The sequence below is a fragment of the Capricornis sumatraensis genome, chromosome 3, assembly GCF_032405125.1.
Source record: "Capricornis sumatraensis isolate serow.1 chromosome 3, serow.2, whole genome shotgun sequence".
Taxonomy (NCBI): domain Eukaryota; kingdom Metazoa; phylum Chordata; class Mammalia; order Artiodactyla; family Bovidae; genus Capricornis; species Capricornis sumatraensis.
In genome coordinates this window covers 156,522,545-156,550,167 of record NC_091071.1, presented here as the reverse complement: position 1 = coordinate 156,550,167, position 27,623 = coordinate 156,522,545, and the positions used below count along the sequence as shown (strand labels likewise).

Below are 27,623 nucleotides of genomic sequence, written 5' to 3'. Positions count from 1 at the left end.
GGTTGCCATGCCCTCCTCCAGGGGATTTTCCTGACCCAGGGATTGAACCTGCATCTCCTGCATTGCAAGTGGATTCTTTACCACTAAGCCACCTGGGCTTCCCCCAGTATTTCGAAGTGTCATTGGAAAATCAGCCCTGGCCACATGCCCCCGATTATTGTGGCCTAGAGAGAGGCCAGGGATGGTTTAAATGTTCCCTTACAAGTAGATTCAGTTTCAGAATTAGGCGACGTCTGAGAAGCAGAAAGTCCAGCCTTTTGTTATTTTTGCCTCTTTGTTAGCAGACTCAGTTCTGATGGGTGTGCTCTCTGCTCCTAGGCTGCGAACTAAATGGTGCAGGACAGAAAACGAGTCACAGGGAGCAGCTGCTTCCCATTGCTAATGGACGAAACAAGGGACAGAGTGTGAGACGCTGAGTGACGCCAACCGTATGCACTGTGGTCTCGTTTCTGATTTTTCTCTGACTTGCTCAGCACACTCTTGCTCATGATGAGAGTCACAAAGGGTCAGAACCTGGGGGGCGGAGAGGGCATGAAGCCCAGGCCACTTCCATATTATAACGCCACTGGCATGTGACAAAATGAAGACGTGTCCAAACAAGGCTGTAAATATTGTGGCACTCTTTCAAGCCTTATGTTTAACAAGATAATACATGCAGTTTTCATTAAATGCTGTGCACTTTCATTGTGCCATTTGCAAAGTATTTTAAGAATTTGTAAAAATATATTGATTCACTATGTATGCCAGGATCTTGAACTGGTAGTAGGACACAGGCTTATAGCCATACAAAGAATGTCTCTGTCTTTCAGCCTCACTGGGGTTTTTCTGTGACAGCCTGCGTGATGCACGATTCTAAATTTGAGATGCTTTGTGGATGTGAGGTCTGCCCCTTCCTTCTTATCCCTTTCACTCACTGGAGCTTCCTCTGAGTCTGAGGCTGATTTGTCCATCTTTGCATCCAACAAATCAGCACTCGAAGTATCCATATTTTGGAAAATGGCTTGTAGGAATGATGCAGGGGCTTTGTCAGAGTGGGCTTAGCCAGGCTGTGTCCTCCAAACAAGGCTATAGAAGGTAAAAATATTCAGAGTCAGGGATTTGCTGCCAGTCTGCTGGCTTCCAAGCCCAAGACTATCACCTGTATCTGTGTGACCTTGGACAAGTTTCTTAACCTCTCTGTCTCTCAGTTACCCCAACTTAAGAAGTAGAAAATACCTATCTTCTGTGTTCATTGTGGGAATTAAATGATGTAAAATACTTAGCACAGGGCATGACTGGCAGCAATGATATTCCAAATTATGCAAAATGGTAATAAATTCCTATTTGTTGTATTACTCATTTTTCTTCCCAAGACTTTAGTTTATTTGTTCTCTTGCTGTTGGGCTCAGGCAGGTGATGAAGGCCCATGAATATACTGTGTGGAGATGCTGTGCTCCATCTCTAGGCATCAATTAAAAAACACAGGTTTTGGAAGTCATAGAAAAGTCACTCAAGTAAAGCCTTCAGACTCTCTTTGACCAGAGTTGTTCAGATTTTGCTTTTTTACTCTGTAATTAACTTTTATTTAGATTTAGGGTTTCCATGTTTAAGAAAAATCTCTCAGGGCAAGGGAACCAAAATTTGCTACACCTCCCTCACAGCGATAAGCAATGGCTCACACATCGACATGCATAGATGGGGAGGACTTTGGCCAATGAATGTGGTATCTGTGTTACTCTAATATTTGGTTTCTGAGAAACACGTAAAAAATGCTTTTGACTGCTGATTTGAGAATCATTCTCTGTATCCCATTATTTTAGAGAATGTGTGGTTATCTTTGTCTTGTGTGATAAATGTCTAGTGTCAGATGTTTAGAGGTGAAAAACGCCTTAGAAGTTATTGCAGGTCCAGCACCCCAGAGATGCTGGTCAACTTGCAAGTCATATAGAACTAGTTTTTGGCCAAAATCTGGACTCGTAACCACATGGTAGGCCACAATGCCGTATTTCTTTTCCTAAGGTTGTTATTTTACTGCTGCTGCTGCTGCTAACTCACTTATTTTACTACGTCAGTAGTAAATAGGCAGCGAATAAAGAGGTCTTAGGCTACTTATACACAGGAGACATGGGTTTGATGCCTGGGTTGGGAAGATCTCTTGGAGGAGAAAATGGCAACCCACTCTAGTAGTCTTGTCTGAAAAATTCCATAGACAGAGGAGCCTGGTGGGCTACAGTCCATGGGGTGCTAAGAGTTGGACATGATTTAGTGTCTGAGCACACACACATACAGCTTTATGACACCTTAAAACTACTAGATCATATATTCTTAATTTCTACAGCTTATGTTCAAGGGACCCCAAGACATAAACATGAGTCTCACGTTCCAAATAACCATTAAACTGAAAAGCCCCAGCATTTATAATTGTATATAGATGGAAGTGTTTTTGGATGAAGCCAAAAACAGCTCTAGAGGAAGGTGGACAAAGAGCTTGAATAGACATTTCTCCAAAGAAGATATACAAATGACCAATAAGCACACTATCACAGTGCTGACAATCACAGTTCATTCAGTTCAGTTTAGTTGCTCAGTCGTGTCCTACTCTCTGCGACCCCATGAATCGCAGCACACCAGGCCTCCCTGTCCATCACCAACTCCCAGAGTTCACTCAAACTCACGTCCATCGAGTCAATGATGCCATCCAGCCATCTCATCCTCTGTCGTCCCTTTCTCCTCCTGCCCCCAATCCCTCCCAGCATCAGAGTCTTTTCCAATGAGTCAACTCTTCACATGAGGTGGACAAAGTACTGGAGTTTCAGCTTTAGCATCATTCTTTTCAAAGAACACGCAGGGCTGATCTCCTTTAGAACGGACTGGTTGGATCTCCTTGCATTCCAAGGGACTCTCAAGAGTCTTCTTCAACACCACAGTTCAAAAGCATCAATTCTTCAGTGCTCAGCTTTCTTCACAGTCCAACTCTCACATCCATACATGACCACAGGAAAAACCATAGCCTTGACTAGGTGGACCTTTGTTGGCAAAGTAATGTCTGCTTTTGAATATGCTATCTAGGTTGGTCATAACTTTCCTTCCAAACAATTCATTAGGGAAATGCAAATCCAAAGCCCAGTGAGATAGTATTCAATACCCATTAAAATGGCTGTTTTTGTTTAATCCAATGACAGATTTTTTCTTATTAAATAGGTAGAATCAATGAACAAGTGAAATTGCAGACAATGTAATCCCCAAGGATTTACCAATCAGGAGGCTACGAGAGCATTCATCCACATCAGATGGGCAATGAAAATTTCTGAACTTGCTCCTTTGTTTTAAAGGAACTTCAAAGACCAACAAAGTTACACAGAAGTTTCTAAAGTTTGCTAAAGGGAGAGTTAGCAGAAGAGGTGGAGTCTCGAAAAAGATAAAAGTTAGAATGGCTACTTTTTTTTTTTTTAAATCAGAAAATAAGTATTGGTGAAGATGTGGATAAATTGGAACTCTTGTGTACTGCTTGGAGAAATGTAAAAGAGTGTGGCTGCTATGAAAATAGTATGACAGTTCCTCAAAATATCAAACACAGAATTACCATGTTATTAACCAATTCTGTTTCTGAGTGTGTACCCCAAAGAATCGAAAGCAGAAACTTGAAGAGATATTTGTATACTCTCTTCATAACAACATTATTCACAAATAGTCCAAAGGGAAAAGCAACCCAGGTGTCCATCTGTGGATGAATGGATAAGATGGACTATTTATATGCAGTGGAATATTATTCAGACTTAAAAAGGAAGGAAATTCTGACATGTTTCAACATGGGTGGACCTTGAAGTAAAATAAGCCAGTCACAAAAATTATAATACTGTGTAATTTCATTTTTAAGAAATATCTAGAGTAGTCAAATCCATAGAGACATAAAGTAGAATGGTGTTTGCCAGGGGTTAGGGAAAGAAAGAGTGAGGAGTTATTGTTTAATGAGTACAGAGTTTCCTTTGCGGAAGAGAAAAAAAATTCTAGAGCTGCATGGTGGTGATGGTCCCACAACATTATGGGTGCCTTTAATAATACTAAATTGTTCACTGAAAAATGGTTACAATGACAATTTTACATGTAGTTTTTTTACATAAAAGTTTTAAAAAACCTTAGCAATGGAGCCAAAATTTAAACCACAGTAAAAAGATAATGTACTTCTGGAAAGAATATTGCAGTTAATGGATCTGTAAGGGAGGAATCTTAAAGGTTTTAGGATTTAATTATCAGGAGTTTGTACCCATCACTAAGGATTTGTTGCATGTTTCTGTAAAGTATGTATATATATATATTTTAATTCAGGACCACATCTTTGCATTTAGGCAAGTAGACATTACATTATATGATATGCTGTTTCAAGAAAGGAAAAAAAAAACTACTTCTTTGGGTCAGGTGCAAACTTAAGAGTAGAGCATTTAAAAAATTAAAGAAGAGAGAAGGGATTGGGGTGAGGTCAGGTATCATTTATTTTTCCCTCTGTAATAAATTAAGCTATTTAATCTAAATTTTCACTACCCCAGCTGCATTTTGCTTTGGTCAAAAGACATCTGTGTTTGGGGTCAAGATCCCCAGGCTGTAAACCACTTAACAGCTTTGTGACTTTGGGCTGAGGCATTTTCTGTAAAACTGACTATCTATTAGATTCTGTCCAAAATTCTATCCTGCTTTAGCCTTTTGTGAACTCTCCTGTCTATTGCTTTGGGATTTTTAATGCATACACAGATTTAAAAAAATATTTCTCTCTGCTCATGATCCATATAGATCTTTTCTAATTTCTAAAAAATAAAATTCCTCCACGGTTCATTTTGAATGAACTATAGGAAATGCAGTATGTCAAGGCTGTATATTGTCACCCTGCTTATTTAACTTATATGCAGAGTACATCATGAGAAACACTGGGCTAGAAGCACAAGCTGGAATCAAGATGGCCAGGAGAAATATCAATAACCTCAGATATGCAGATGACACCCTTATGGCAGAAAGCGAAGAACTAAAGAGCCTCTTGATGAAAGTGAAAGAGGAGTGAAAAAGTTGGCTTAAAGCTCAACATTCAGAAAACTAAGATCATGGCATCTGGTCCCATCACTTCATGGGAAATAGATGGGGAAACAGTGGAAACAGTGGCAGACTTTATTTTTGGGGGCTACAAAATCACTGCGGATGGTGATTGCAGCCATGAAATTAAAAGATGCTATTCCTTAGAAGGAAAGTTATGACCAACCTAGACAGCATATTAAAAAGCAGAGACATTACTTTGCCAACAAAGGTCCATCTAGTCAAGGCTATGGTTTTTCCAGTGATCATGTATGGATGTGAGAATTGGACTGTGAAGAAAGCTGAGCCCCGAAGAATTGATGCTTTTGAACTGTGGTGTTGAAGAAGACTCTTGAGAGTCCCTTGAACTGCAAGGAGATCCAACCAGTCCATCCTAAAGGAGATCAGTCCTGGGTGTTCATTGGAAGGACTGATGCTAAAGCTGAAACTCCAATACTTTGGCCACCTGATGGGAAGAACTGACTCATTGGAAAAGACCCTGATGCTGGGAGGGATTGGGGGCAGGAGGAGAAGGGGACGACAGAAGATGAGATGGCTGGATGGCATTACCGACTCGATGGACATGAGTCTGAGTGAACTCTGGGAGTTGGTGATGGACAGGCAGGCCTGGCATGCTGCAATTCATGGGGTCTCAAAGAGTCGGACACGACTGAGTGACTGAACTGAACAGAACTGATAGGAAACCCTGTGGACTCAGTTATTAGCCCTGACTTGAGAAGGGCCATGGTTGAAGAAGAAAAGGTCTCTTGATTTTAGAAGGTGTTCTGTCACATCATTCTCAGTATTATTGATAGAAGCATTATTGGGAAAGCTGTTATGAAGCCCTTGTTGCTAGAGTTGATGAAGTCAGTTATTCACTCATTCTAGAGTTCTGTACCTAGTGGACATTGCTGCTGTTCTGTGACTTGAAGGACACATGGAAGAAATCCTAAGGAGCACAGAAAGGGACGGATGATGACAAAGGCTTGGATCCTCATACTGAATTTAGTGGCTTGTAAATTAAAACTTAAGTTCTTCCAGGGAAACAAAAAAGTAAGATGGCTACCTCTAGTAATGGCTTTAAGAAAACCCTTAATTTCATCCTCACCTACAGCTTCAAGGGTCCTTAGGTAGAGGCTTGTTCTCTGCTTTTATACCTTGGTAATTCTCACAATCTTAAGTGCTCAGCCCAGTCTACTTTTGTGTTGTCAAGACATTTCTTTTGGCCATTATTTTGTTTTCTGATTGTTCATTATCTCTTTCTTATTTTCTGGGAGCAGGGGTAATGTTGAATGTGTTGGAAGAACAGATATTAGGTAGCCAATCAGAAAGTTAAATGTTCATTTCTTTATTTGAAATTCAACCAAATGTTAAGTCCCCATGGCAGTTACTTTATGATTGTTAGCCTTACCAATAAATGGGCCAAGGGAGATATTTTCTTGACTTTGCTGTGATGGATAATTACATCTTTTTTTTTTTCTTTTCTTTTTATAATGACATTTACAGGAAGGAAAATTCATAGTGTTTTCATGTTGCTTTTAGTGTATTGTCCTAGAATTATGTATCATAGATTGACACCAAATGTACTTGTGTGCTTTATTTCCAGAAAAAGTTAATCCCACAGGCAAAATCTGCTATTAAAATGTGGCACAGAAATGGATTTAGACATAATTCAAAACCCATCAGTATTCTAAACGTTAATCTTCTAAATTCTTACAGTTTCATTGTAAGTTAATTAGGTAATTACATTTTACATGTTATGTTTTCTTTTTTTGTATTATGGAACTACTATTAAGTAAATCCGTGCTTTGGCTTCACACAAGAATTGATTTGCCAAGAACTTCATCCATTCATTCAGATGGTATTTCTTGAGGACCTCAGTTCAGTTCAGTCACTCAGTCATGTCCGATTCTTTGCAACCCAATGGACTGCAGCATGCCAGGTTTCCCTGTCTATCACCAACTCCCGGAGTTTACTCAAACTCATGTCCATTGAGTAGGTGATGCCATCCAACCATTATATCCTCTGTCATCCCCTTTTCCTCTTGCCTTCAATCTTTCCCAGCATCAGGGTCTTTTCCAATGAGTCAGTTCTTCCCATCAGGTGCACAAAGTATTGGAGTTTCAGCTTCAGCATCAGTCCTGCCAATGAATATTCAGGACTGATCTCCTTTAGGATGGACTGGTTGGATCTCCTTGCAGTCCAAGGGACTCTCATGAGTCTTCTCCAGCACCACAGTTCAAAAGCATCAGTTCTTTGGAGCTCATCTTCCTTTATCGCCCAACTCTCACATCCATACATGGCTACTGGAAAAACCATAGCCTTGACTAGATGGACCTTTGTGAGCAAAGTAATGTCTCTGCTTTTTAATATGATGTCTAGGTTGGTCATAGTTTTTCTTCTAGGGAGCAAGTGTCTTCTAATTTCATGACTGCAGTCACCATCTGCAGTGATTTTGGAGCCCCCCCAAAATAAAGTCTGCCACTGTTTCCATTGTTTCCCCATCTATTTGTCATGAAGTGATGGGACCAGATGCCATGATCTTAGTTTTCTGAATGTTGAGTTTTAAGGCAGCTTTTTCACTCTCCTCTTTTACTTTCATCAAGAGGCTCTTTAGTTGTTCTTCACTTTCTGCCTTAAGGGTCGTATGTGCATATCTGAGATTATTGATATTTCTCCCAGCAATCTTGAGGACCTACTATGTGCTATTCCAGAACCTATTATGTACTATTCCAGAACCTTCTGATGTTGAGAGAGCTACTATATTCTATATTTTCCTAGGAATAACTTAAATTTTTTAAAATATTGACTAATACATAATTATTATAGAAAAATTATATATAAATTATTATAGAAAATGTAGAAATGTAAAGAAGGAAATAAAAACTACTGGAAATTATGCATTTGGAGAATCATTGCAATGTTTTTATACTATTCCTTTTTTCTTCAAATATTATAAAAAGTAAACATGAGCAATATTTCAGCATATATATATATATAAATATTTGCATTTATTTTGAGTACTGAAAGTATAAAGTTAATTTTCAAAAGCAAGAAAAGTAAAAGGGAGAATCTAAATGATATAAAATGATATATAGTAACATGATATAAAAACAGCTGAGTGATATAAAATGGTATAAGAATAATCAGTTAATATGAAAATAAACATATGGAAAAAGAATTCTTCATTTATATGAAAAACTGAAATATGACTATGAATTTCACAAGATATGCATTTTGCCTTTACTGGTGTGGTTACCAGGGGATTCTTTGGGTTATTTGGGTTTGGCACTGTCAGTAGTGAAAGCATTCGCTCAGTTGGAACCTGTCTGGTTTCTTTTTAACTTGGCAGGCATACCTACTAGAGTGCTATGCAGTTTTTTTAGTGTTTATACTCAAGTCTGTCTTTATTTTTGTTTCTTTAGAACTTAAAAGTTTGACATTCTTTCTCTGTCTCTCATTTGGTAAAATCTCTACTTAGTACAGAACCAACTCGCCTGGAACACTGGATTTTATACTTGATCAGTCAGTGTTAGAAATGGAGATTTCTGGTCTATTCGGAGTAGTGAAGGCACAGAAAGTATTCAAATTTAATCTCAGATTCATCATAGTTTGTAAAAATATACTAAATTATGTGTACTACTTGGGGAAAACAAAGCAGAAAAGGACGCAAAAATTCTGTGAGGTGTCAAAACTAAATAGGTTGAGGTATAGCCTGTGAGAAACCAAAATACATTTTTGTAGAAATATAAGAGGTTAGATGTGGTTCTGAATGACAGTGAGGTATTAGCCTATACTTGTTAAAGTAATTTGGAATGGTATTGGATATACATCTAAAAGTATCTAGTGAATCACTTACCAAGCAGAGTGAATTCTGAGACTAATTTTGTCTTGACACCAGAAATCTAGCACTATATATTGTTAATGTAAAGGTACAATATTCAGAATTGTTTTGGAAGACTGTCTACCAACATAATGGTAAAACTGTAATGGTCACTATTTCCTACTTCCTATGCCCCACTGATGAGTTTGAAGTCTTCTGTTCAACATTGGCTTTTTCTTTGCTGGCCATCAGAGGTCTTTCTGCACTTGTTTCTCCAGGAATGTTTTCTTACAGGTTTGTTTTCCTTGGCTTATTGTTGTACATGTATGACCTTAAATCCTGAATAATTTCAGCTCTCAGTTTAAGGTGGTTTTCAACTAACTAGAAACGGAGTACTCATTCCCTACAGCACTGCTGCAGAATTAAGTCTTCTGATTCAGTATTCAAGATGGACATACAAGCACAATTTTCAGGTTTTACCATTAATATCCTTCCTTTCGAAACTCGCCTTCTTGTCATTTCCTTCAGAAGATTCTAGTCTTTTCCAGCTTCCCCTAGTTTGGAATTAGTGACCTGGAAAACTGGAGGAAAAATGATTATGGTACTGGCAAGCAGGCACGCTCACTTGAAAGTACATTGTGGAGATAATTAGTGGTTCCATCTCTGTGTTGACAGCATAGATCTGCAGCCACTAATTTGGATGTGTGCACCCACTAATTTGGATTTGGGATGTGTGCCTAGGCACTGGCTACTCTGTCATGCCAGAGTCATGGGTGGGACCTAAATTAGGAGCATGATCTAGGCATCAATTGGGAGATTCTCTGCGTCTATCTTTACCTGGCTTGCATCACACATTGTTCTTTTGTTAAAGGGCCATTATCAGCCTATGGAAAAGGGAAGATGCAGGGTAGGTTGGGAAAAAAGTTCAACATTCTGCTTGAGTTTGAAGAGACGTCCTTACACTACACATTTGTGCAGTCCATTCCACCTTTCAAAGGTCAGGAAAATTTTGCTCATTCTTAAGTTATTTTTTGGATATTAATTTTCACACCAAAGATAATCAGTGACCTGCCGTCCTGGGCTTTTAAGAACAATTTTCCTTGAGTCTATTCTATTACCTTTACCCTCATGCTTAGGTGCCATGCTTTTAGGATAGAACTCATTAATTATTGTATGAAGTAAAAGCATTTACATATGGAATTCTGCACAGTAACATTTAGTGACACTATAAACTTGCACCACAGTCTGTAATTTTTGCATGCCATTTTGCCTTCTCTTGATCTTCTTGGATGTAAATTAAAAAGCATAATTGGTTGCATTTAGCTATGAATAAAGGTTTAACCTTCTGAAAGAGGAAGACTGATAAATGAATTTATGACCTGTTCAATGATAGAAAATCTTGGAGTTTGGGTGGATTGTCTTCACTGAGAACTAGTGGTTTACAAAGAGAAAAAACTTGACCACTGATGGATGTGTTTGTTTGCATTTGACAATATCATTGCAGTTTAAAGTTACTCTAAATGGGATTCAAGCAGTCGTAGAAAATGATTGGTCTGAACTATCAACTGATACAGAAATTTTAACTGATGGAAATGTTTAGACTTTAACAAAATAAAGTAGATCGCAATAATTGGAAAACTATGTTACTTCGATTCAAGCTTATACTGGTTTATATAGCCAAGGATATAGATGCCTATTTATTGCAATTTCATCTGTAAAAATGCTTAGTTGTTCAAATATATTTCTGGATTATGTAGTGTGCAGAAAGATTTTTTGTTTTGTTGTTTTTGAGAACTGTGATGGCAGAGAGGACTCAAAACTTCAGAAAAAATGCTTCTTACCTAAACTATTGATGGTACTCAATAGTTTACCTGACACTGAGGTTCAAAGAATAAAATAGTTTGCCTTCGTTGCATTTGAGATTAGTGTGGTTTGGGGCTAAAACTGTGTAAGTGGTACTGTTTTTTAACTAGTTTGCATTTGCCTAAGAATGTAATTTGTAATTTTAGAAATTGCTCTTAAAAAATAGGATTCATTAACGGGAATCAAAAATGCAAAAGACCATTAGTAATTTTTACATTGTGTTTTATGAGAAAATACTTTTATTTATATTAAAAACTTTGAAATGGTTAAAACAACCTAGAAAATAAATCACTATTTTTTTTTACATGTTAATGTTAATTGGGTTACAGCCTGGATGGGAGAGGAGGGTGGATACATGTATATATATGGGTGAGTCCCTTCACTATTCACTTGAAATTATCACAGCATTGTTAATCAGCTATACCCAATACAAAATAAAAATTTCCAAAAAAAAAATTAATTGGGACCCTCTGTATAAGCATCTGGGCTTCCCTGATAGCTCAGTTGGTAAAGAGTCCTCTTGGAATGCAGGAGACCCCAGTTCAATTCCTGGGTCAGGAAGATCCTCTAGAGAGGGATAGGCTACTCACCCTGGTAGTCTTGGGCTTCCCTTCTGACTCAGCTGGTAAACAGTCTGCCTGCCATGCGGGAGACCTGGGTTTGATCCCTGGGCTGAGAAGATCCCCTGGAGAAGGGAAAGGCCAGTATTCTGGCCTGGGGAATTCCATGGACTATACAGTCCATGGGATCACAAAGAGTCAGACACAACTGAGTGACTTTCACCCACTCGTATATAAGCATCACTGATTACATGGTTTATTATTGGGATGTGGTTCATTATTGTAAAATTCCGAGATACTCCCAATCCACATAGTACTATTTTTTTTTCCTGAGTTATTTTGGAATGCTCTTCTAAAGTGAATCCAAAATTTTAAAAGAAATAGATAAGCAGCACAAGGGATGTAACTAATGCTATCTTGCTGTCCAACTTGGACAGCATGCTAGGCTTCCCTGTCCTTCACCTACTCCTGGAGTTTCCTCAAACTCATGTCCACTGAGTTGTTGATGCCATCCAACCATTTCATCCTCTGTCACCCTTTTATCCTCCTGCCCTGAATCTTTCCCAGCCTCAGGGTCTTTTCCAATGAGTCAGCCCTTCACATCAGGTGGCCAAAAGTATTAGAGCTTTAGCTTCAGCATCAGTCCTTCCAATGAATATTTGGGGTTGATTTCCTTTAGGATTGACTGGTTTGGTCTCCTCATAGTCTAGGGGGCTCTCAAGAGTCTTCTCCAACATCACTGTTGAAAAGCATAAATTTTTTAGTGCTCAGCCTTTATGGTCCAGCTCTCACTACTGGAAAAACCATAGCTTTGACTATACGGACCTTTGTTGGCAAAGTGATATCTGCTTTTTAATATACTGTCTAGGTTTGTCATAGCTTTTCTAGATATTCAGGAAATACTTGCTGAATGAATACATGAAAAAAGGAGAAAAAGGAAGAAAAGTAAAATTCTATGTATTTTCAGTAAGAAAACAAGCCCAGCAGGCACAGCTGTACCTTCTTCCTCTCCTTTTTTGACATTCTTCTCTCTACCTCTTACCCTATTTCTGTTAGAAACAGGAACTTCCTTGCCAATACAGGCACTGTTTTAGTTATCACCTCAAAGGAAATAATGGCCTTTTCTCTCAGTAATGTTGTAGACCCTTGATAGAGCTCTAAGGGAGTTTTTTCCAAGTTCAAGTTCCTCACTGCTCCCCATTTATATGAGAAGTGATAAGGGCCCATGTTTGATCTAGCCTAACTGCATAGATGGGTTCAGATGATCTTTTTCTGCTAGCGAGAAGCCTCCAGTGTAATAAACTTCTCTTAATGCTTTCTTCATCTACTCTGATGTCACTGCTGTGATATGTTTAGTAGTAGTGAGTGACTCAGAGTGATTCAGTGCTAAAGGCATTATTATCTTCAGTTGAATGTTTCTCTTATTTTAATGTCGATAAGCACAGGCCTTTTGACCTTACCTGCTGATTTAAAAAATTGTTCCAGAAAAAAAAGTAGCTTCCTAGGTGGCTCTAATGGTAAAGCATTTGCCTGCCAGTGTGAGATGAAAGAGGCAGGAGTTCGATCCCTGGGTTGGGAAGATCCCCTGGAGTAGGAAGTGCAACCACTCCAGTATTCTTGCCAGGAAAATTCCACAGACAGAGGAACCTGGTGAGCTGCAGTCCATAGGACTGCAGAGAGTCAGACAGGACTGGGCACAAACACACAGACACAAAGAAAAAAAATTTGTTACAGAAGCTTTTGGTGTCAGATAGGGCGGGGAGAGCTTCAGGGTCTACCTTCTAGTTACAAAGATGGTCGATATCATATTGACTTCAAAAGTGGGCAGAGCCAGCCTCACTGGTGCCAGTGTCTGTATCTTTGCTGTCTTCTCACGGGCTGATGTTGCAGACAAATTTAAAAAGTGGATATCAGAGATATAATATGTATCCACATAATAGAGGCAAAGAGGGATACAGAGAGAGACTCAAGAAAGAAATATGTCTGTATTATATAGATACCATCTTAAAAAATAATAAAACTACTGTAAAAATCTTTATACCAATAAATTTTTTTACTTAAAAAAAAGTGGGCTCTAGAATGAAAACCCAACTTTGGAACCTTCCTGCTGCTTAACCCAGAGCGAGGTACATAACTCTGTTGGACCTTAGTTTCCTTATCAATCGAGTGAGGGTAATAATAGTATCTACATCTTACAGTTTTAATGAAGGCTAAATGAGGGGATGTGATGTGCTTAGTGTGGTGTTGGCACGTTTTTCAACACGTTGGTCATTATAAGTGGGTCTCTGGCATTAGCATAAGATTTGACTGTCATTTTTACATAAGTGAAAAAAAAAAGTGGTAGTTTTAGCTTTGCTGGATAAAAGTGGTTTTAAGGTGCCAAGTGCAAAGAACCTTGGGCTGAGGAGGTGGTTTTTAACTCTGCTCTTTCTTACCTATGCGACTGAGGGTCCAGTCACTGGCAATCTGTGTTAAAATGAGATTTGTACCAAATCACCTCTGTTATCCTTCCTAATGTTACTACATTACTTCCTAATGCCATTTTGTGAGTCTAGGAATGAGTGGTGGTTTCATTTTAAATACCTCACTGGAATAGACACTGAATAAATATTTGCTAAGCTGAGTGGAATCTGCTGACTTTATCTCTGGAATATAGACAACTTGGTTTTATGATTTTGAATTGTAACCGACATGGAAAACAATGATGGTGATTTTGAGATTCTTTTTTTTTTTAAATACGTAAAATTAAAAGCCAGAGACAAGTTTTGTACTACGGCTATTGGTAGAAAGTACCACACACTGAGTGTCTTAAATGATAGAAATGGATAGTTTCAGTTTTGGAGGCTGAAAGTACAAAGTCAAGGTTTCAGTAGGGCTGGTTGTTCCTGGGGATTCTGAGACACTGGGGCTTCTCTCCCAGCTCCCGCTGCTTTGCTGCCGAGCCTCTGTGTTCTTGGCCTCTGCTGCATCGCCTCACTCTCTGCCTTTGTCTTCACACAGTGTTCTTTCCACATGCACGTCTTGTCTGAATTTCCCTTTATTATTTTTATATTTTGGCCGTGTGGTGTGGCATGTGGGATCTTAGCTTCCTGACCAGGGATCAAACCCATGCCCATTGCGGTGGAAGCGCAGAGCCACTTTACTGTCGTGGAAGTCCCCAAATTTCCCTTTTTTTGTAATGAAACCTATCATATTGGTAGGTTAGGGGCCCACCCTGCTCTCGTATGATCTTACCTTACTATTACATCTTCAGTGACCAAGGTCCCATTCTGTGGTACTGGAGTTAGGACTTCAGCATATGAATCTTAGGGTGAGGCAAATCCAGCCCCTCACAGGCTGCTTGTCCTATCCTTTTCATATGACTATCCATCTCTCCATCCTCCTTTCCTTTTAAACAGTATTGTGCGATGCAGGTGGATGGATAACAATTTTATTTATTTATTTCTAACACCAAAACTATTTTGTTTTGGGGTATAGCTGATTAACAATGTTGTCATAGTTTCAGGTGAACAGCAAAGGGACTCAGCCACACATATACATGTATCCGTTCTCCCTCAAGCTCCCCTCCCATCCAGGCTGCCACAAAACATTGAGCAGAGTTCCATGTACTATACAATAGGTCCTTGTTGGTTATCTGTTTTAAATATAGCAGTGTGTACATGACCTTCCCAAAGTCCTTAACTATCCTTTCCCCCCGGCAACTATAAGTTCCTTTTCTAAGTCATAACAATTTTAGGAGCATCTTTAAAGCTTTACATAAATGGCTGCTAGCTAATTCTTAGCAGTTGAACTTTTACTATGTTGATTACTCATGGCTTTTTTTTTTCATCTTATTTCCTTCTTTTTTTTTTTCTCTTACCATTCCTCTTACTCTCCTCTTCCTCTTTCCTCCTCACCCAATTAACCTAATTTTCTTCTTTCACTGAACATTTCACTTGTTATAAATAGATAGTTCCACCACCAGATGGTGTGCAAGAATTGAGAAAGGATTTGAAACACACTGGCCAGTGTTGCAGCTTTTCAACATTTTATCTCAGGAAGAAGGTTGACATAATAAGCCAAAAATGAGGTTGTGCAGACTTTGCTTCTCTATATACACTTTTTCTCTTCCTGTATTTGTAGAAACAGAAACCTGAGTTAGAAATCTTAAGGGCAAAAATGTTTAAAAATTTGGTGAGTAAGAATTCATAGGTCACTGATCTGAGAATAGTTTCAACAATAATATTAGGCTGAAAGGTGAAAGCCCGGCTCTGAGGTCCGAGGTCTACTTCCTCAAACAGATTCCAAAACCACAAAAAAGGGGGAAATCAGTTGAGTGCCATGGGCTTCCCAGATGGCTCAGTGGTAACAAACCTGCCTGCCAATGCAGGAGCCACAGGAGACTCAAGTTTGATCCCTGGATTGGGAAGATCCCCTGGAGAAGGAAATGGCAACCCATTCCAGTGTTCTTGCCTGGGAAATGCTATGGACAGAGGAGCGAGGTGGGCTACAGTCCATGGGGTTACAAAGACTAGGATATGACTGAGCGACTGAGCATGCACGTTGAGTGCAATAAAGCTATAAATGGTGTTCATGAAATGAGGGGTTTCAACTGTCACCTAATTCAGCAGTTTCAAATGAGGCCTGCAGCCCAAATGCAGCTCATGACCACAGCCACTCACAATGTGCTTTGTTTGACTTACACAGCGTTTTGTTGTCATTATCCCTATTAATTGCCAATATTAAAATAATCCCAGTATTTCACATAATCATCCAGGTTTCAGGCTTCTTTTGGGGGGGAAAAAAAATTGAAGACCTGGCAATACTGGCTGAATGTTTTTCTTGGCAAAATCTTACTATGGCTGAGTTGAAGCTGTCCCTTCAGTTGGAACTTGTGATTTCCAGTTTGACTTTGTGTCTTCATTCTCCTGTTGAATTACACTGAACCTTTACCCTTGTTGAAAATGTTGCCTGTCTCTGCCCAGCCCATGAAAGGTATTTGGATACCTGACCCAGCTCTCCTGTTTCTTAGATGAAGAGATGAGACCCAGAGACGGGAGCTGGCAGCTGATTCAGTGCCATACCTGTCCTCGATTTCTCCCATGAAAGAGAAACTGGTGGTTAAAGAATGAGTGTGACCCACCAGAGACAAGTGATGTGGTTCAAGCAAAGAGTCAGGAGGGAAGGTGAAAGCGTGACTTGCTCTTACTCAACTATAGAAAAAGAAACTGTAGCCACAGGCACACGCAAGTAAAAAAATGAGGAACCCCAAAGTAAACACCTTACAGGGAACTTGGAGAGAATTCATAAATACATGATCAGAACACCACTGGTCAGGTATCAAAAGGAAGAAAGGAACTCTAAAGAACTTACTTACACATTTGGGCTGTCTATGGAAGAAATTCATTGTTTAAGCATTAGGAAGGCGATTGATGAGACTGGGTGATTGAGAAGGCAAGATAGCAAGTTATCCATTAATTAATATTATCCAAAGAAACAGCAGACTGCCTTTCTGGGTACCTATGGAATGACTGTCACAGACACTTTCCATCAGAACATGGGAAAAGTGATGGAGGAGATGTGGAATGATTCCAAAGGCAGAAGTGGGGACTTTTTTGCTTGCCTCAGTGAAGATAAATGGGACTGTAAGTGGGTGGGGCTGACTCCCCATGATTCCTTAGCCATAGCAAGTGTCTACTGAGAGCTTCCTCTGTGCTAACCTCCTCACTAAAAGATAGTATCCTCTAACATTACTGACGTCATTTACTGTTGTCATCCCTGGTTCATAGATGAAGACACTGAGAAACAGAGAGATCAGGTAACTTTTACAAATGATGGAACCAGGATGCAAATACAAACTCTCAAGCTGCCTATCACCAGAATCTTCCCACTTAACAACCCACCTGCTCTACTGCCCCTGGCCCTGGCCAAGGTTGTGACCTGGCCTAGTGATAAATACCCCTCATGTCCTGAGTCTAACTTGAGTTGTGTTGTTGAGTTGCTAAGTCGTGTCTGACTCTTTGTGATCCCGTGGACTGAGGCACACCAAGCTTCCCTGTCCCTCTCTATCTCCCAGAGTTTGCTCAAACTCATGTCCACTGACTCAGTGATGCCATCCCACCATCCCATCCTCTGTCACCCCCTTCTCCCCTTGCCCTCAGTCTTTCCCAGCATCAGGGTCTTTTCCAGTGAGTCAGCTTCCACATCAGGTGGCCAAAGTATTGGAGCTTCAGCTTCAGTATCAGTCCTTCCCATGAATATTCAGGGTTGATCTCCTTTAGGATTGACCGGTTTGATATCTTGCTGTTCAAGGGACTCTCAAGAGTCTCCTCTGGCACCACAGTTCAAAAGCACCAATGTGTTGGTGCTCAGCCTTCTTTGTGGTCCAGCTCTCACATCTGTACATTACTACTGGATGTGAGAGTTGGCCTAGAGGTAAATGTGGGCTTCTCTGGTGGCTCAGCGCCCAAGAATCCACCTGGCAATGCAATGCAGAAGACATGACTTTGACCCCTGGGTCAGGAAGATCCCCTAAAAGAAAATGAAAAACCCACTCCAGTATTCTTGCCTGGAAAATCCCAGAGGACGGAGGAGCTGCAGTGTACCATGGGGTCACAAAGAGTCAGACGTGACTGAGTGACTAAGCACGTACACACCGTGGTAAACACAGCACGTCCTGGATCAAGTCTGAAACAACTGTCGAGGTAACACAATTTTGACTAGATGGCATATAACGAGTTTCATAAAACTATAAAATGTAAATTTCCAGGGAATTCCCTGGTGGTCCAGTGGTTATGATTTGGTACTTTCATGGATAGGGGGGCTTTGATTCCTGGTCAGGTAACTAAGATCTTGCAAGTTCTGTGACATGGCCCAGACAAAGAAACAAACCACTTCCAGCATGCAACTAGTTAGTTTCAAAGGGTCACTAAGTTAGAAAACTGGCCAGTTGTCAATGAACCTTTGTCCTAAAAACATGGGTAACTGACTTCTGGGAAACTTTGGTCTGACACGTCTTCTTATTTCTACTTGGAGTGTGCTGGTAAAATAAAGGTAGATCAGTTCAGTTGCTCAGTCGTGTCCGACTCTTTGCGACCAGGCTTCCCTGTCCATCACCAACTCCCAGAGTTTACTCAAACTCATGTCCATTGAGTTGGTGATGCCATCCAGCCATCTCATCCTCTGTCATTCCCTCCTCCTCCCACCTTCAATCTTTCCCAGCATCAGGGTCTTTTCAAGTGAGTCAGCTCTTCCCATCAGATGGCCAAAGTATTGGAGTTTCAGCTTCAACATCAATCCTTCCAATGAATATTTAGGACTGATTTCCTTTAGGATGGACTGGTTGGATCTCCTTGCAGTCAAAGAACTCTCAAGAGTCTTCTCCAACACCACAGTTCAAAGGCATCAGTTCTTCAACATTCAGCTTTCTTTATAGTCCAGCTCTCACATCCATACATGACTACTGGAAAAACCATAGCCTTGACTAGACGGACCTTTGTTGACAAAGTAATACCTCTGCTTTTTAATATGCTGTCTAGGTTGGTCATAACTTTCCTTTCAAGGAGTAAGCGTCTTTTAATTTCATGGCTGCAGTCACCATCTGCAGTGATTTTGGAGCCCCCCCAAAATAAAGTCTGACACTGTTTCCACTGTTTCCCCATCTATTTGCCATGAAGTGATGGGACCAGATGCCATGATCTTAGTTTTCTGAATGTTGAGTTTTAAGCCAACTTTTTCACTTTCCTCTTTCACTTTCATCAAAAGGCTCTTTAGTTCTTCACTTTCTGCCTAAGAGTGTGTCATCTGCTTATCTAAGGTTATTGATATTTCTCCCGGCAATCTTGATTCCAGCTTGTGCTTCATCCAACCAAGGTAGATCACTGGTAATTTGCTTTACCTTTTTACCAAGAAGTCAGCCTGGTTTGTGGAAGAGAGAACTGGAGCTCAATGAGAAAGTGAGTAAATGAGGCTGATGAAGAAGCAGTGGATAGTCTGTCTTTCTATTTTCTGGAAACTCCTTTGATAGACCAAAGGGAGATGCCTGAGAGGCAGAAGTCCTAGGGGGTTGGTCTTGTATTTAGAGAAGGCTTAGAGGAAGGAAATTGGGCTAGTTTTGTTTTAATTTATTTGGCCTCGTCAGGTCTTAGTTGCGGCATGCAGAATCTTCTTTGTCTCACGTGGGATCTTACGTTGTGGCTCATGGACTCTCTAGTTGTGGCTTGCAGGCTCCAGAGCATGGCTCAGTAGTTGCAGTTGGGTTTAGTTACTCCATGGCAGGTGGGATCTTAGTTCCCTGACTAGAGATTGAACCCATGTCTATTGCGGCAGAAGGAGATTCTCAACCACTGGCCACCAGGAAATTCCCCAGGCATATCGTTAAAGGGCTCATTCTTACTTGCAGATATAAAGTGGGGCCCTGAAGAAAAGAGTGCCCAGACCAGTCATGTCATGTGTAACATTTGTGTAATTGACCTAGCAGACAGAACAGAGCAAGTGGAGCTCTCGGTGTATCAGTTCAGTCGCTCAGTCGTGTCCGACTCTTTGTGACCCCGTGAATTGCAGCACGCCAGGTCTTCCTGTCCATCACCAACTCCCGGAGTTCACTCAGACTCACGTCCATCGAGCCAGTGATGCCATCCAGCCATCTCATCCTCTGTCGTCCCCTTCTCCTCCTGCCCCCAATCCCTCCCAGCATCAAAGTCTTTTCCAATGAGTCAACTCTTTGCATGAGGTGGCCAAAGTACTGGAGTTTCAGCTTTAGCATCATTCCTTCCAAAGAAATCCCAGGGCTGATCTCCTTCAGAATGGACTGGTTGGATCTCCTTGCAGTGTATAAATGCTATTAAACTCTTCTGGCCAGAGAACTATTAAATCAGTCAGGATAAGCAGCCAGAAGATTGGGCAAAAAACAATCAATAGTTGACTTTACTGAATCTGGAGAAATATAATCCTAGTTTCAAGCTCATGATGCTCAACAAAACCCCAAACCACAGTTTTCTCCAACCCTCATAGAAAACTCAGTTCCCTACTCAGAATATTAAGACAGAGCTAGTTGCCATTTCGCAAAATTCAGCAGTTCCACCTGTATTTACTGAGTCCTGGTTATGAGCAAAATGTGGAGTTAAACATCATTCAGGAAGCAAAATGAAAAATGGTAAGAGAACTGAGAAACCGGTAGTATGAAAAGAAGCTTCAGAGGAGAACATCTTTGCTCCGCAGGGAAAACCTTGGGGTGGGGTGTGTGTGTGTAGGGAATTGTTAGTACATGAAGAATAGCACAGAATCTCCAAAAATTTTCATCTGTCCTCTCTTTTAAAAAATTATATTAGAAGGACTTCCTTGGTGGTTCAGTGGTTAAGAATCCACCTTCAAATGCAGGGGATGTGGGTTCAATGCCTGGTCCTGGAAGACTGTGCGTGCTGTGGAGCAACTAAGTCCATGTACCACAGCTAGAGAGCCTGTGAGCCACTGCAGCTAAGACCCAAGGCAAGCCCCAAATAAATAAATATAGAAATATATTGAAGAGTTATATTAGGAAGAGTAGAATTCTGGTCAAATGTTATGTGCTTGAAGTAAAATCAGGACATAAAATATATTATTCCACCTGGAAGCTAGTAAACTAATGGCACTCTTACTCATGAGGTTGAAAAATAAAACTGCATCAGATAAAATCAAGTGAGAGCTCATAAATGATAGTTTAGAACAGTTAATGTATTTATGGATTTTTCCCTTCAAGCTTAGAGTTTAATATTGGGAGAGGGGAAGATATCTCAGAATATGTTTTTAATGTCACTGTCAAATATAGGTAATCTACCATCCCTTATTTATTGGTTTTTAATTCCATTAAAAATTTTGAATATAAATAGTACATGTTCATACTTTAAAACATCTCCTTGGGTACATCTACTTTATAATGAAACACAGCAACTCTTCTTCTTTACAATGTTCTCCTCCTAGAGGCAATTGGTTTCAATAATTGCAGCCTTTCCTTTGGTGACAGTCCACTCCAGTATTCTTGCCTGGAAAACTCCATGGACAGAGGAGCCTGGTATAGTCCATGGGGTCACAAAGAGACACGACTGAGCAACCAAGCACTTTGGGTATTTCCATCTATAGTTCTAAATAATATGCTTATGCTGGCAGTTTCCTACTCATAATTCTTTACATTATCTCCTGACTAATGGTAACTGAGCATGTACTTCTCTTCTACTCACACACATGCTTCCTCATTTCTCTTTTTCCCAAAGTAGTTTTAAGAACTAAGATTATGATTTCTTGCTTGTATCATTTCTTTTTCTGAAGTTGGTAAGTATTTTTTCCACTGTCAGGTTTTCTATATAGCTATCATTATTTTTCCCCCCAGTCATCTGACAGATCTTTCAGATGACTATCAATATTTTTTTCCAACTATAAAAAGGAATGAAATGATCTATAAATTCTATCACTCCCTTCCCCACCTCTTCCTCCAGCCTCCACCACTTCCATCCGAAATGGTTGCTTTCTTGATCTGGTATGTGGCTGTTGGTTTGGTCTTTCCTTTCACCACCATTTTGGTTTGGGTTCCCTGTACTCTAGGTTCTCGTTATTCAGTTGCCCAATCATGTCTGACTCTTTCTGACCTCATGGACTGCAGCACTCCAGGCTTCCCTGTCCCTCACCATCTCCTGGAGTTTGCCCAAGTTCATGTCCATTGCATCAGTGATGCCATTCAGCCATCTCATCCTCTGATGCCTGCAAGAATACTGGAGTGGGTTGCCATGCCCTATTCCAGGGGATCTTCCCGACTCAGGGATCAAACCTGTGTCTCTTTTGGGTCCTGCATTGGCAGGCAGGCTCTTTACCACTGTGCCACCTGGGAAGCCCATATTCTAGGTAACCATGTCTAACTCTCTCCTACACTTTGCTGAGAGACATCTTCCAGTGGCTTCCTAAGGAAGATATTTGTTGTTGTTGAGTTGCTCAGTTGTGTTTGACTCTTTCGCAACTCCATGGACTGTAGCCTGCCAGGTTCCTCTGTCCATGGGGTTTCCCAGGAAAAGATACTGTTAGTGAGTCGCCATTTCCTTCTCCAGGGGATCGTCCCTACCCAAGGATGGAAACTGTGTCTCCTGCATTGGTAGGCAGATTTCTTTACCACTGAGCCACCAGGGAAGCTGGATGCAAATTTCTTCTTTATTTTTCTCTTCATTTTTAGTCTATGCAAGGGTGAAAATTGAAAGGTCTCTTCTTCTCTTTCACTGAGTTGATAATTTGCTTGGGTGTAGACATCTAGTCTTCTAAAAGCTGCAGGTGAGGAGTCCTATACTCTTTTGATTGCTGATCTGTTGAGTGTGAACTTTTTGTCCTCCTGGAATCTCTTAAGCTGTTCTCCTTATCATAAGAGTTCTTTCATGCAATGTCCTTTTAAAATTCTTTGTGCTGGGCACATGATGAGCCTATCTAATATGACATCTCATCTTGTTAGACCTAGGACATTTTTTGAATTCTTTCTTTGAGATTTTCTCCCATTATCTCTGTCTTAGCTCTCTGAATTTTGCACCTTCTGGGTTGACTCCTCAATAGTTTTATCTTTTCCTCTAATTTTCCTTTTGTTTTTCTGTTTGTTCTCATTTCTCGGAGAGTCCTTTGGCTTTATTTTGGTTATTGTACTTTTTCATTCACGAGAGTTTTTTTCTTGTCTCCTTTTTCCTCCATAGAACCCTGCTTTTGTTTTATTGATGTAGGAACTCCATCTTCTTTGAACTCTCTGAGCATACTCATGTTTGTGTGTGTGTGTGTGTGTAACAGTTTGTCCTGCTCCATGCTTTCTTACTGTAGCCACTACTTACTTTTTTTTTTCCTATTTGTTCTTTTCAGTCTCTTTCTTTGACATTAGAGACTATTCTCAGATGTCAGGTAATCCTTGGCCTCTACTCATATTTAAAAGTGGGTGCTGAGATGCTAATAGACAGTTCTGGCAGCATAGTCAGGTGGCCTGGGAGGCTCTGTTGTTAGTACCTAGAGATCTTTTCTCTGCCATTTAGTGTCTTCAGGGAGGGATCATTCAATTTCCTAATTAATAGATGAGCTTTTTTATATCACAGAGTTTGGTGGTAGAGGTGAGGAACATGTTTCTCACTTGTGAAGATGCATATGTAGCTTTGCAGCTCTGAATTATGTTTAAGATCCAGGAGGGTTGCAGATGTCTGTAAATATTTCTTTTTGAGGATGTAGATTACTTGTGTAATCCCTTGAGAGGTAACGTAAACCTTAAGTAAAGAAGAAGTATGTGTGTGTGTGTGTATGCATGCATGCGTGTGCTCAGTTGTATCCAACTCTTTGTGACCCCATGGAGCCTGCCAGACTCTTCTGTCTGTGGAGTTTTCCAGGCAAGAATTCTGGAGCGGAGGATCTTCCTGACCCAGGAATTGAACCTGCATTTTCTCCATTGGCAGGCAGATTCTTGACCACTCGGCCACCTGGGAAGAAATATGGCTTTGCACAAATTTGAGCTTCTCAGGTTGGGTAAGCCAAGCTGTGTTGGCATTGCCAGCTGCTTGCTTCCTGTTACTGACTCGGGGCCAGAGGAAGCTGAGCCAAGAGATGCCCCAGCTGCCTGGACTCCACTTAATTTCTGTACTCTTGAGTAAAGCAGCTGGCAACTTACTGTGGAGTGTGTGTGCATGCTGTGTGTGTACACATGCATGAGTGTTCTCACTTAACTGTAATCCCCGAGGAGTGCCATAGGTGGTCCATGCCAACCACTCTGTAGGCAGACCTTTAGCCAGTGTCCCTGTTTTTAGAACTTTGGGGGGCCGTGGTACCCCCGAGTGCTGCTCTCAGGCTTTCTCTGGTTTCCTCTTTGGAATCTACCTCTTAAGCTACAATTTTCCTTATTTTGCCAAATTAGTTATCAGTCTTCTGTCTCCTTCCATCTTCCAAAGAATTGTTGAAATCTCTTGGCTGCTATCACATCCCCTGCCATTCTCCTGGCCCTTGAGGGTTAATGCATTAAAGAAATGTTACTGTTGTCATTTTAGTGGTGTTTCGGGAGAGAAGAGGTAAGGCTTCCCTGGTAGCTCAGTCTGTAAAAAATCCACCTGCAGTGCAAGAGACCCAGGTTTGATCCCTTTGTTGGGAAGATCCTCTGGAGAAGGAAATGGCTACCCACTCCAGTATTCTTGCCTGGAGAATCCCATGGATAGAGGAGGCTGCTGGGATATGGTCCATGGGGTCACAAGAGTTAGACATGACTTAGTGATTAAACCACCAACCACCACCAGAGAACGTAAAGGCCTGTGGTTTAATTAAATATGTTTACCTTTTTTTTTTTTTTTGACTCTTTGTCTTGATTAAAAGCTGTTCAAGGTAAAGAAGATAAAGAAGTTTTATGTTGTAGGTTCATGGTGCACATAGTAGGTACTCAGTAAATATGCATTGAGTAAATAAATAATCTGTACATTAAGGTTTCTGAAATACAGTTAATTTTGCTGCCAATGTGATTATTTCCCCTCGGATCATCTCAGGTTAACCTTGAATGAGGGAGGGAGATCTTGATGAAGCCAGATGCCTACCAGAGGCCAGAGCAGTTAAGAAGTCAGCCTTGCTCATCACACTGCATTGGATTTAGGGTTATTTCTGGAGTTGGCATTTAAGTCGACTCTGTGTATATTAGGAAGAAAACACTTTCCAATTGCATTTTTTTCTTTCAAACTCTTTAAGCTAATGCTAATCAAAAATGGTATTTGATTAATCTCTTGAAACATATTATCCAAATATGCTTTGAATGACTAAGCAGATAAATTGGATAACATTAATTGCTAGAGGCAGTGAACTCCTGAGAGTCACTGCAATTCATGCCACCAGTTTTCTCATGCTACATTGTTCAGTTTGAGATGTAACAGACACCAGACACCACAACACAAGCTACTTCTTCCTCAGAGCAGAACCTGAGAGAATGAAATCTTTCAACACTGTCTCAGTCAATGCAATGACTGGCTAAACTTGAATCTATTTGTTGCTTCTTTTGAATCTGAAACACATTTTTATATTTAAAATGACTTCATGACCGTGGGTATTATGTTCTTGATCATCGTTTCTCTTTGAATTGATTGTTAGAATGAAAAAGAGTTCTTTGTTTATTTTCTACCTTGTTGATCCATTTAAGAAGGCAAGCACTTGATCTTGAGAGAAGGTTGTAAGAGAACTGGAAAGTAATCCACAATTAAACTCAGCAAAAATTCCAGCTTCTCACTGGAACTTTGGGCATTGATTTGAGCTCTTTAAATTAAAAGTGACATTTATCTGTGAAATAGTCCTGGAGGAATTGTAACTGACAGTTTTGAAATCTGGTAATAGAACCAATAAGAAGACATGAAACCAGGTAATTTCTTCTGGAAGGAAAAGACTCCAGATACACTTTAAAGCCTGTCTTCAAATATGTGGAGAATTACTTATTATTTCAAGGATAGTGATATATTGTCTTTTAATATGCTCTGTGGATAAAATCAGGGAAAATCGGTTTAAATTGTAACAGAAGAGATTTAGGTTGCATGGGAAGAAGAAAATGTTCTGACAGAAAATGCAAAGTCAACACCCAGAAAATATGTGAATTTCATTTCTCTAGCAAAGATCTGACCATTCACTTGAAATAGGACTGAATAGTCTTATCTACTGGTGATAATCCAAAGCTGAACCTTGTTCTCAAGATCCTGAGGTTTTATTATTCTATTCCCATCCAATTTTGTACTTTTAGAATGTCACTTTTATGATGATCTCTTCTTAGAAGTTAAAAATATCTTTCTTTAAATATGATTCTTAGAAAGTGGTAGTAGTTTCATTATTGAATTATCTGTACCTGCACTGATAGTGAAATGGGTGTTTAAGAAAATGCTATGTTCTAACTAGATGCTTAAAATTCCAGACTGAGAGTGATTTTTCTTAAAATGGCTAGATGAGCAGGACTTTATAATTTGCTTTCTATTCATTTTTTATGTCTTGGTTTTTCAAGACCTTGTTATAAGGTCTTTTTTTTTTTATAAGAAAGAATATAACTAATTAAGAAGACCTCAAATTCTATAAGTTGAGGGTGGGGGATACCCTGAGGAAAGAGCCTGGTTTCTTTTGATCTTCAGAATCTCCACCTGCTGAGTTTGTACGATATATGACATATGCCATGCCATTCAGAGCTAAATCTCTTTAATAAAAAGGGTTGAATACTTTTAAAGTTTGAGAATTTTAATTATTTTTGTTCCTAGTATATATCATTCTCTCCATGAGGCAATTAGCCTCAGTAATGAATTTTATTTTGTAAAAAACAAAACTACAAAATAAATTATGATTCTGGAATTGATCTTTTCCTACTGTAGACTGAGAAAACTTAATCTCTTATAAAACAAAGATCAGATCATCTGAAAATTTCTGAAAAACTAATCTTTGATACCCCCCAGGTTCCACAGTAAGTTTCTACATATCACAGTGTCTTCTATTCATTTAAAACTTTTAAAATTCACTGAAATGGGAACATGCATTTCAAATACACATTTTGAAACTTAATTGAAAATAAAATCAGGCTTCTCCCTAGTGTGGTTAACACTATCTAAATCGTTAAATATTTATTGTGATGCCAAAGGTAATTCGATTCTACATGTCTCAGTCAAGTAATCCTCAAAGAACTTACATTGAGACTTAGTTTGATCTTTGAGAAAGGTGCCAAGACCACCCAATGGAGAAAGGACAGTTTCTTTAATAAATGGTTAGGAAAACTAACATCCACATACAGAAGAATGAAATTGGACCCTTATCTCACTTCACATACAACAACCAACTTAGAATGGATTAAAGTCTTAAATGTAAGGCCTGAAACTGTTAAACTGTAAAACTATTAGAAGAAAACATACAGAAAATAGTTCTTGGCATTGACATTGGTTTGGCCAATGGTATTTTGGATATGACTCTAAAGGCATAGGCAATAGAAGCAAAAATAGACAAATGGGATTGCATCAAACTCTGTGCAAAGCCTCTGCACAGCAAATGAGACAACAGAGTAGAAAGACAACTTATGGAATGGGAGAAAATCTTTACAAATCATACATCTGTTAAGAGGTTAATACCCCAAATCTGTAAGGAATTCAAACAAGTCAATAGCAAGGAACAAATAACCTGATTAAAAAATGGGCAAAGAACCTGAAGAGACATACTTCCAAAGAAGACATATAGATGTCCAACAGGTATATGAGAAGATGCTCAATATCACAAATCAGTAGGGAAATGTCAGTCAAAAGAACAATGAGATATCACCTTATACCTGTTAGAATGGCTTTTATCAAAATGACAAGAGATGAGAAGTGTTGGTGAGGGTGTGAAGAAAAGGGAGCCCTTGC

General features: G+C 39.8%; 1 protein-coding gene across 1 annotated transcript in view; it reads left to right on the top strand.

Annotated features, from left to right (window-relative positions):
- The window catches only part of AP1S3 (adaptor related protein complex 1 subunit sigma 3), a 66,071-nt gene that overhangs the window by 18,925 nt on the left and 19,523 nt on the right, over positions 1–27,623 (top strand). The window lies entirely within an intron of this gene.